Below are 11,587 nucleotides of genomic sequence, written 5' to 3'. Positions count from 1 at the left end.
AATCCTCTGATATGTCTGAACTGGATCCCAGCAGACAACTTAAAAGGTAGCACAGTAAGCTGAGCACTGTAAATCACTGAGGAAATGAAAATTGTTTTTCAGGGATGGTCTTAACCGGGGACCTCCGAACGTTTGAGATTTGCAACGTGCAGATGTTTTCTTCAAACAGGGAATTTCTATTACTCATTAGTGTGAAGATTTTTGCAAGATTAGGTCAAGCACACGATTATCCACCCTTCAGATCTGCCACCACACGGGGTCAAATCAGTTCCAAGTGATCTGCTGACAAATTTGCTTCAAATGACCAATTTCCGAGGGCAGTGGAGCTGTGTTTTGACAGCTCCCTGAGTAATTTCCGATGAATCCCCCTGAGTCATGTCCGTGCCCAGCTCCTGGAGCTGTGAGACACATCCCACCCCTCAGAAGATGTGTCATTTCTCCTTCCAAAGGATATGAATCCCCTCAGCTCCTTGGAATCATAGCTTCTACCTTAAGGTAATGTAAGTAATCCTGAGTTCCTGCAGCTATGAAGGTAGTTCAAGCCTGGAGTGATCCCACACATTCCTGGCAGCCCATCCGAAGTATTATCCAATGTATTTTTACAAAGAAGATCCATTAGTTGTTGGCTTTTTTTTTCTTTTTATTAATGGCCTTCACTTTTGTTTACATCAGCCCTGATCAGGGAGACAAGGATGGGGCTCACTCTTACCCCAAAACCAGAAACCAAGGATTTTCCCAGTCAGTGCCTTGATTTCCCAGTCTTCCATGCCTTCCCATCCAGGGAAGAGATTTCCCAGTCTTCCATGCCATCCCATCTCTTAGCTCCACCAAAACTTGCCCACAGCATGCTGGTGCTGGGCCCTGCAGTTAGGCAATACCTCTAATATTAATTCCTAAACACAGTCATGGATCCACAAGATGTGAAGCCCATTGTCTCAGAAAGAATATTCTGCTTTCTCTCATGCTGTAGCAAACACAGGTGGGATCAGTGGGCATGCACTTCTGGGCCTTCCCAGACTGGATGCTCAGAGCTCAAACCTTGTTTTCAGATGCCACCATGCTTCAAAGCTGCCTGAAAAAAAATAAACCCCCTGCAGCAGAAGACCTGGAAAACTGCAGTTTCCTGGGAGCAGAGACAATCCCTGTCAGCTGCTGGGTGCAGGGCCCTCAAAGTCACCCCTGTGCACTCTGACCTTGCACACATTCCCATCACCTGTGCCAGCGAGCTGCCTGGGTGGGAGAACGAGGCATTCCAAAGCTGGAAATGCCTGATCCAAACTTCTGTGGGCAGCCAAAACTCAGCTAGCAGTGCAGGCTTCTAGGAAAAGCTCTGGGAGTCAGGTTACTGAAGGCTGCATCAAAGCCCATGTGTGAGATTACAGTGGCAACTATAAATCTGGCATTTCCTCCTGCTCCAGTGCTTGACTTCCCCCACAAAGTTAAACAGTTTCCCTTTGGGGTGGGGTGGGGGGGAGCAGGATTTAATCAGGAAAATCCCCAGTGTGCTCAAAGCTCCCATCACCAGGGCTGCACAGGCTCCACCTGGCCTCCAGTGGCACCCCTGGAGCTCCCAGCTCTGCAGGACACAGCTGCCATTCTCCAGGGGAAGCTGGATGCTGCGTCCAGGCTTTTGCTTGTGGTCCATCTCCACCTGGGACCATCCACACCTGCAAATCCACTGTTCCTAAAACACAGGGTGTTTTTAAGGGCAGCATGATGCCAGTATGGAGCTGTTTCCACAGGCTTTCCAAACCCTCCTGAGCACTGCAGAGCGGAAAAATTCAGGGTTTGAATGTCACCATCATATTTTCTGAAAAATATCTTTGCCCAGGATTTCTCTCCTGGGAAGGTGAGAAGCCTCAGAGAAAAAGGAAAACAATATTATCTCATTTGCTTCTCCTGTGTTTTGCTGCTTTGGAATGTGGTTTGGAGATTGTTTACCAACTGGTGGTTGTTTAATTGGTTTCTGGTGTGAACTATTTTGACTTATTGGCCAGTCAGGGGCCAAGCTGTGTCAGACTCTGAGGAGAGAGTCACAAGTTTTCATTTTTGTCTTTTTAGCCTTCTGTGTCCTTTCTCTGTTCTTTAGTATAGTACTCTTTAATATAATATAGATCATAAAATAATAGATAGGCCTTCTAAGAACATGGGGTCAGATTCATCATTTCCTCCCTTCCATGGGAGGAAAGACAGAATGGGGTGAAATGAGTTGTAGTGAGAAAAATGGACATAAAAAGAGGGCATCTTCACACAGAAGTGCAGGCTTAGTTTGCCCCACTCTTCATGGAATAACTCACCCGCCTTAGCTGCTGTCTTGTCATCACACTGTGATGTTCTTGGGGGTCAGGGTCTCTGAAAACACCACAGTTTGAAGATGACTGAGGGATGCTGCGCTCACTGATCAGATGAGGAGGAATTCCTCAGAGCCCAAGGTCTCTGAATGGACCAAACCTGCCTGGAGGAAAGGGCTGAGAGGCGTTGGCAGCTTTGCCCTTCCCTCCCACCAAGGTGGGCAGACATGGGTCCCAGGGGTTTTGTGAGGAGGAGCCAGCCCTGAGCTTGTGCCACAACCTCAAACTGCTTCTCAACCACTTGTTCCCCACAACATCCTTCAAATCCCTCCACCCGCCCCAGGGCAGGGCCATCCCTCCTTGGTGTCACACACAGCACTCAGCTCAACAGCTCCTGTTGCTGTCCACGGCCTGCAGCTGATGAAAAAAAGCCCACATCTCTCCATTATTTAAAATAAAACCCCAAAACATGCAGCTCCTTGGTGGCTGCCCTCTCCAAATGACAATTTTTATGTGTTTAGAAAGAGCTCCTTCCTACTCTGCCCCTGGTTCCCAGAGCTGAGGCCTGGGGCAGGGCCAGACCCATCCCGCAGGGGCAAAATTCTCATTTCCTATGCAGAATCTGCAGTAAATTACTCTGTTTCTATTAGAAGTCAAATGTTACAGCTCCCCACGATTGTTTTGGTAGCATTCACTGAGAACAAGGGACATTTCAGCTGGTTTGGGGTGTGTTTTGCATGAGGGAGTGAGCCAATTTTAGGGAATGGTTTATTCCCTGCCATGGGGTGGGTTGGGGCTGGCATCTCCCCACCCATTGGGGTGAAAATGGACAGCTGAAGTGGATCAGCATTTTCAATCCTTTGGGACTGGTTTTTTCCCAGCTCCTTGACCTCAGGAAGTCTCTGTTCCAAGGGGCTCCGTGCCTGCTGCTCCCCTCATGCCTGGTCCTTGTTGGCTGAACCACTTGGGGTCTTACACATGGAACAAAAAAACCCATTGGAGGGAGTCCAGGGGGCTCTAAAGGAAGGAGCTGGGCACTCCAAACTGCACCACAGACATGGTCAGATTTCCACCTCACCTCTCCATGCCCTCCTTTTCTCCCCACACTACAAAACGTGGAAACCCAAGGCCCAAAGAACTGCCTAATTTGCCACAATTTAACATGAGATTTGGGCACATCCCTCCTCAGAATATTCACCTTTGCACCTGGAGGGGGCTGGAGCAGTTCCCTAACCATGGGAGAGTTCCAGCTGCCTCCATGCTCCTGCTCTCCCAGCTCCAGCCAGGTGAGAGGCTGTGGGAACAAGGGCAGCAAGGAATTTTACACCCATTAAGGAGCTCACCCAGAGCTTTATGGGGCTCTGGTTCTAAGGCTGGGGAGAGCCTGCACTTGATGTGGAACACAGAGCCTGCAGGCATCATTTCCCACAGCCTTCACCTTTTCCCTCATGTTCCCATGCCAGCTTATCCCACTTGGCTTTGATGTCTCCAATGGAGAAAATTCCCAAGGGATGCTCCATTAGGGAAACAAGGCCCAGAGATACAACTGACGCCTTCAGATCATAAACATCCCAAGGCAAAGAGGGAAATTTTCCAGTTTCCAGGGGTCTTTGGCTTCTCCACTTTTCAACTCACCAATTTAATCCAGGAGCAATTTGCAGCAATGCTAATTGTGTGTTTTCCCTGAGCTGGGCAAAGTTATAGGCCAATTATTTTTCCTCCACCCCTGTGATGACTGTGGATTGCTGAAAGGAAAACTGTGAAGGAAGAAGCCAAATTTTTTTGACCAAGCAGCAAAGCACCATCATTCCTTAATGTACATGAATAAAAAAAAAAAAATCAAAATCAAAATACAAGCAAGGAGATTTGGCCTAGCAGGTTTTATGCTGCCATGGAGGTAAACTGATGCCTTTACCATCCCCAGGTGTTGAGATCCTTATAATTGAACTTCCAATTTATGGAACAGATTTGTTCTGAGTGGCAAGGATACAGTTTTATTCCCATCCAAACCTTGGAAATTCTACATTTCCTCATCTTAGGACCTTTTGTGACTTGAAAGAAGGTGCCAGCTTCAGAGAAGATCTGATTCATCAAATGCATGTGTACTTGCAGAATTAGCTCAGATATCCACCCCATTTCAAAACTTGAAGTTTTAGAAAGAAAATTTGGGTTTTACACAAAACCAGGAAGCCAACTCCTTGCTGAGAGCAGGAAATCCAGGTCTGCTTTGAGAGAACTGGAATTTTAATCCAGCTGGGTGATGGAGAAAGGAATGGTGAGTGAACACCTCATGTCCACCACAAAGTTTGTGAACTGGTGTCTCCCAAATCCATTTCCTTTTACACTAAGGAGTTACTCTGATTTACAAGCAGACCCAGTCAGATGGAATTTGATGACTGGCATAGAAATGTCACTGCATAAACAGGCTTGGAATTCACGACAGACACTTCCTGGGAATGCTGTCCCATCAGGAGCGAGCACTGTGGTTACAGTGATGGGCAAACAAACTCCAGCAGCAGCGCTGAGGAACCATGATAGCAGAATATAATGTAAATATTGTCATTTCTATGGCCTGTGTTAATTAATATGGCACATTGACTAACACAAACCCAGCAATCTCTCCCTTCCCCAAGCCCACACTCCTGGCCCACAGCCTCTGGAGCATTTACAGCCTCAAATCCAGATGCCAGATTTACAAACCTTCCCCCAAACCCACACAAACACAGAGACTGAGGCTCGCCACCAAAATTTTCCAGGTTTTCCTTAGGGAGGAGAAGGATCTGACAACCAGGCCTTGCTAACTCACCTGTGACAGGGCAGACACTGTGCCCACAGCCAAGCTCTGGGCTCCAGAGACCAAAACAGGCCAATGGATGTGTCCCATGGTCCCCCCCAAGGATTTCCACTGGGAGAAGCTCTCCAGGGAAGAGCTCAGATTTTCTGGCCAAATGAGTGCAGCCCTGTTGGCTCCAGGGATGCTCCACCAATGTGCCTCTGGTCACTCCTCAGCACTCCCACAAATCAGTGGCTCCTCCACTGTGAGGACTCTCTACAAAAAAGCAGCAGCCAGCCAAGGTCAGAGACATGATTTGGAGGTGGGAAGCTCCTTAACCTCCTTCAAAAACTCCCCAGCCCTCTCCCTCACCATCGGAGATACGATGGTTACGTGCAGCCTAGAGATCACAATAAAAGCAAGGAGGCCAAAGACGTATCAGGGGTTGTTTTTTTTTTAATGTACACTTGGCAGGGTTACAAGACAACAATTCACTTCCCTGGGACCTTTTACTTTCCTATAAATTCCAAGAGCCACATTTAAAAGTGAATTGGCAGATGCAGGCTTGTCTTTTTTTACTGTAAGGAAATTTGTTTTTCTCCAGCAACAGGCAAATATCTTTAGTCAAAAATGATGAAAGGGAGGGCATGTTCCCACCAAAGGCAGTCTCAGGCTAGTGGGATCTTCATGCAGAAGGAAAACTGGGATTGTGTGATGAACTCCAAAGATCATCTGCAGAAAGCTGAATAACACTTTCTGTCCGGAAACCTGAAGTTGCAGGCGCTTTTGGAAGGCTTTGGAATGTGTTACAAGTTGTAATCCTCCCAGCAGAACCTCAAAAGCCTTGGCTTGTTCTGCCCTTTTAAAGCCAGGACTTGACAGCTCTTTAAGCAGAACCACAAGTGCTAGAGGTGGAAAAGGCCTAGGGATTATCTAATCTATTCCATGACTTAAACAGGCAACAGCAACACTCAAACCCTTCTGCAGGAGCGACGTGGAAATGCCTGCAGAGGGAGGAATCAGCCAGGCTGGTGATGGGAGCACAAGGAAGCACATTCCCCTTGTTTTCCAACTCTTTAATTAATCTCTGATCTTGAGGAGCAGCTGTGGGGCTGCTGCTGACCAGGAGGATGATGACACAATAATCTCTTCCAAGGCTGCCAGTGGATGCCCACACAGGGAGAATTCATCTTTCCAAGTGGTGCTAACCCACACCCAGCAGATTCCCCACGAGGGGAAAAAAAAAAAAGGCAGTGGCATTCATCCTCCACCAAAACATGCATCTTTTATACTTTTATAGCAATGTTGCTTTGAGTCTTAAGAAACAAACTCTCTATAAATCACATCATAAAATACATCCAGGCTGATGGCTTACAGGAAAGCTCAGAAATGGCAGGGTTTTTTTGGGGTGGGTTTTTTTGGTGATAATCCACCTTAAAAAAGGCAGTTTGCTCCTGCTGCTGGAGGTGGGACAGTTTATTGTGTGTGGATTAAAAGCCTTGCTCCCAGTTCGAGGATTTGAAGGTCTGTCAGCCACTGGCAATCAAATTCCACCACTACCCCCTCCTTGTTTTATTGGTATTAATATTTGTGCTTTGCAGGTCTGCTGTGAAATGGATCGTGGTTTCCTGAACTTTTCACCCTGTTTTTTCCACAGGGTTGGGAGCTCACAGGGGGACAGCTCAGTTATTTGTGTACTGGTGTAGAAAAGAAGGGGGTTTAGCCCTTGACCCAGGATTTTCTCAGACTTCTGAATGGTGGCTTAAAGATAAGAGTCTCTGGAGCTGCAGGTAGCAGGAGGGTTGGAGAGCAGAGGGAAAAGGTCAGGCAGGAATCCAAACCTGGTAGATCTGAATGCTGTGAGGGACTAAGACACAAAATGCCCCCAAACACCCACCTTTAAGGACAGTGCTCCTCTCCTGCTCACACAAGGACCTCTTGGGAAGGATCCAGCTGGGATTGCAGCCAAGGAAAGCCATGGAATGAGGTAACAGCAACAGATCAAGGAAAGGCGCACACACAGTTAGGGATCCACTCAACCCCTGGCTGCCCTCAGCAAGGGATCACAACTGGTGGGCACAGGAAGACCGGGCTGTCCTGTGTTCTCACCAGTGTCCCCAGTTGTCCTTCTTGGATACACAAGGGACGTACTGAAAAATCCCATCTCCTGTGGGATGCTTTTAAGTCCTCAGTGGCCTGAGGCAGATTTTTATCCATGCAGGTTCTCCTGTGCTCACAGGCAACCTTGATGCCAGAATCTGAATCTCCTTCATCTGCAGGTTACACCACCCACCACCCAGAGTAAGGCCCACGCCAAAACCAGAGCAGATTTATGCTTTTTGGCATTCCAATTCCAGCTGGTCCCACCCAGAAGCCCCAAACACCTCAAGCCTTCTGTCACCATCTACATTGGGCTGCAGGAGAATTTGGTTCTTCCCTGCATTACACCCCTCTGATGGGAACTTGGGCACCCCAGTACAACCTCAGCTCAGCCAGGGCTCGGCACCTTTCCTTGGACATCTCACTGGCTCCCACCACCACCATCTTTTTGGGAACAAGGGGGCTTGACTCCACCCTGGAAGCCCATGAAGGCAGAATCAGACTTTTCTGGGTCACTCCCATTCCTCAGGTTGCAGCAGGAGCGAGGCTTTGTTTTCAAAGCAGCTTTTGGGTCAGGTGGGAGGCAGAGGGGGCTTGGGTGAGACCATCCTTGAAGCCCACAAAGGCATATAAGTGGTCCAAAACGTGGATGTGGAGGTTTTGCTTTATCATCTGCACTAAACACACAGAGTGAATCGAGGCTTTTGGGCACAGAAAAGCTGCAGGCAGATGACCACCACCTCCCTCTGGCCTTGGCTGTGCATGCCACTGCCCTTACTGAAGGGAACAGCGACACATTCCCAGCTGGAGCGCAGGCTCTGCTGGCATCCAACAGCCCACATGCTTTGCTTAGCTCTTCTCCATCCCTCCACTCTGCAAGGCTGTACTGGGAAGATCAGGAGCAGATTTCTCCTGGGATTCCTGGCACTGCTCCTTCCAACCACAGCAGGCAACTCCAAGAGAAATGACTCTCTTTTATGTTCTGGCACTTCCAGCATTGGCAGGAGGGAGGACGGAGGAAAACAAACCTGAGGCTCCCAGAAACTCCATAAACAAACAAAGATTTCTTTTCCGTGTGGTTCTGAAGAGAGCCAGAGATCTGGGGAGCAGAGGGAGGAGGGAGGATTGGCCAGTGTTTCTCCCAAACATGGAACAAAATCTCTCGTGCAGATGACACCACCCAGCTTCGACAGAAAAGGGATTTAATTGTGAGGGAGAGACACCTTGCACTGATGGTCTGCCTTGCCCAAGGGCATTAGGGAGTGCTGATGGGCAGAGGAAACACTGCTTCAGCCACAGGAATCATGGAATATTCTGAGCTGGAAGGGACCCACAAAGATAATCCCAGTCCAAGCCCTGGCCCTGCACTGACCCCCCCAATAATCTCAGCCTGTGTATCCCTGGGAGTGTTGTTCAAATGCTCCTGGAGCTCTGGCACAGCTCCATGTCATCAAGGAGGATGGACGGGCTTGGGTTCATCGCAGCAGATCAGCCACATCCCTGCTGGATCGTGGATAAAAGTGAGCTTGGACTCTTGCACAGGAGCTCTTCCAGAAGGAGCCTCCTTTCCTGTTCTCCCTCTGCATCTTGACAAGAGCTGCTTTTCCCTGAGCACATTAATGATGTCCCTGAGCCCAGGGGGTGGCATGAGGAGCATCCCTGCTGCTCCCCATGCCTGCTACACCAAAGCTGTAGGATGGACAGGAATCCACTTGGCCTTGGGTCAAAGCTGACTTTGGGAGGCCATTCAAGTGCTGCTGAGACAGGAAATGCGGGTGAGAGCAGCATCCTCGCTGCCTTTATGCAGCCTCCTGGCACTCTGGAACCACACTCACAGCATTCTTCTCTGGAGACTGCAGCTTGATTTTGCCCAGGATTGTCCTCCTTGGGCAGTGCAGTCTGGCTTTTTACCCACAGATTAATCCATGTCATGCTCACAAGCATTGAGCTGGACAAGTTTGTAGAGTACTGATGAGCAGCTGCTGGCCCCAACTCAGCTGATCCTAACCCAGCTGGAAATCCAAAATCCTGATTCACCATCACACACAGCCCAAGTAAGCATTTCTGTATAACTTAAAATACACCTGTTTGCTGGGGTTTTTTTCTCCCTGAAAATGGTGGTACCTGATAAAACCAGTTGCTAAAATATGATTTGTTTGTGATGGTGACTTAAATTAAAGGTCAGACATTCCCAATCTCCTGCACACCGGTTTAGGAAAGCTCTGCCTCCTGGCCAAACTTGCTGTTTGGCTGTGGAGTCACTACTGGACAGATGTGATCTGAAAAAGATCCAGCTGGTCAGATAACAAGAGCTCAGCTCCTAATCCCATCATTAATGGACAAGCAAGTCGCAAATGAGTCACTTCTACCTCTCTGGCTCAGTTTCCTTGCTAATAAAAATTAATAGTGTTTTCTTTTTTCTTCTTTTTATTTTTTTAAATGTATCTACTCCCCCTGCAGACTGATTAATGAGGTGTTTTTTCTGTGAAACAAGGGAAAAAGATGCTGGTCCTGGGAACAGCCTTCAGGAGATGCTGCTGAAGAAGTGCACCTTGTCAGGGGTGATAGAGCAGAGAGCCAATTCACAGCTCTGCAACCTCACAGCATTGTGCTGCTGCTTCCCAATTGTTAATTTTCCCTTTTTGGACTGATTTTATCCAAAAACTCTGGGATTCTTCAGGAAGGCAGTTCTTGCAATGTGATGAAAAATGTTGTATAATAAAACTGACTCTGTAAGTGCTGTTTTCTCCCACGAAATCACAGAAGCTCCAGCTTGCTGCTGCGCTGCTCAGGCACTTCCCAGGAAATGGATGCATGGATTTAGGTGTATCCCGCTCAGCTCTGGCTGCTTTCAGCCCTGGCTGCAGCCCTCAGCTGCCCTTGGAAGCAGTTCACACGCAGGCCAGCGCGGAGGGAGCGCCGCGGGCTCCCAGGAGAGCCTCACGCGCCCGCCGGGTTCCTGCGCTGGGAAGGGAGAGCACATGTGCCCGGGCCTTCTGGAGGCTGGGCCCTGCTTTCTGAGCCACAGGCCCGGATCCTGGGACAAATTAACATTTTCCATCCCCAGCTGTCCGTTCTGCCTTGTTGCGACACCTCTTACCTACTTTTCGGGCTGACCTTGCGCTGGGCCTGAGACTGTTCACGAGTTTTTTAGTCATTGTTGAGAACAAGGAAAGAGAAACAAACATCTGGTTAGCAGAGCTGCCAAGTGCACATTCCTTCCTTGTTTTTCAACCTTTCAATCCCTTTGTTTTCTGCCTGAAATTCCATTTGATAAATGCACGGAGAGCCACAGGGCACTGATTAGACTCAACTCCTGTCCTGACCCACGCTCGCCAGCGTTGCCTCACTGGAACAGCCACAGACCCCAAAACAAGAGTGAGGCCCTGGTGGAACCACCCCAACCATGAATGGGGGGCTGATCCTGCTCCCACTGAGGTCAGTGGGGGCTTTGCCACCAATTTCAGTGGGAATAGGATGAGGCTTTAATGTTGTTCCTGCAGTGAAGTGGTGCTCAAGCGAGTCCCCTGCCAAGCTGTGGCTTTGCCATTCCTACAGCTCTTGTGTGTTGTTTTTTTTTTTTTAATTGGAAACAACAACTTTATTGAATCTTGGCCCGCGGTGCTGGCACTGACCAGACCAGGTGGGGCTGCTCCACCAGAGGCACATGAAACATCAAACAGAAGAAGGGCCACATGCCAACATCTTTGCCTTCTTTGCCTGGTTTTCTGCCTGGAATTCCATTTGAGAAATGCCTGGAGAGCCACTGGGCACTGCTTAGATGCAACTCCTTCCTGTGCTGATCCACCACCACCACCACAAGCTTCAGCCTCCTGCACCTCTGGCACAGTTGTGTCCTCCTGGACCACAACTCCTGAGACCTTCAGGAAGCTGGGTCCATCCTCCCCAGCCATAGGGACCTCTCCACACCAGGCAAGTTAAGGAAGAGCAGCTGCCTAAATTTCATCTCCCTACAAGGAGACCTCCCCAGGGGCCAGATCAGACCCTTAGGAGGCCATACCACCTTCCAGCAGCACCTGTCTTTAGAAGAACCCTGCTAAGGCAAGACTAAATTTTAATTTGAAACTAGGACCAACAGCCCAGTGGGAAAAAGAGCTTGGAATCCCTTCAGAGAGAAATCCCAAGGAAAAGGTGAGGCACAAAGGCCCCGCAATGTTCTCACTCAACGGGGCGTCTTCGCAAGGCATTGCTCTCGCTGTTGCTTGGAATACCAAGCATCTGAGTCTCTTAAAAGCTTCCCTCTGTTTTTTATTTACGTGTGACTGAGTCTGTGTGCCTGAAAACCAGATTGGAAGATCATTAATCTGGGACAAGAAAGCGCCAGACTCATAGAATGCTGTCCCTCCCTGTTGTCAATCCTTGCCGACCCCAACCTACGCAACGACTGACGCTCTGCAGCGGG

The sequence above is a fragment of the Agelaius tricolor genome, unplaced genomic scaffold, assembly GCF_023055355.1.
Source record: "Agelaius tricolor isolate 1412-34295 unplaced genomic scaffold, bAgeTri1.0.p SCAF_75, whole genome shotgun sequence".
NCBI classification, from domain to species: domain Eukaryota; kingdom Metazoa; phylum Chordata; class Aves; order Passeriformes; family Icteridae; genus Agelaius; species Agelaius tricolor.
This window is presented reverse-complemented; position numbering follows the sequence as displayed.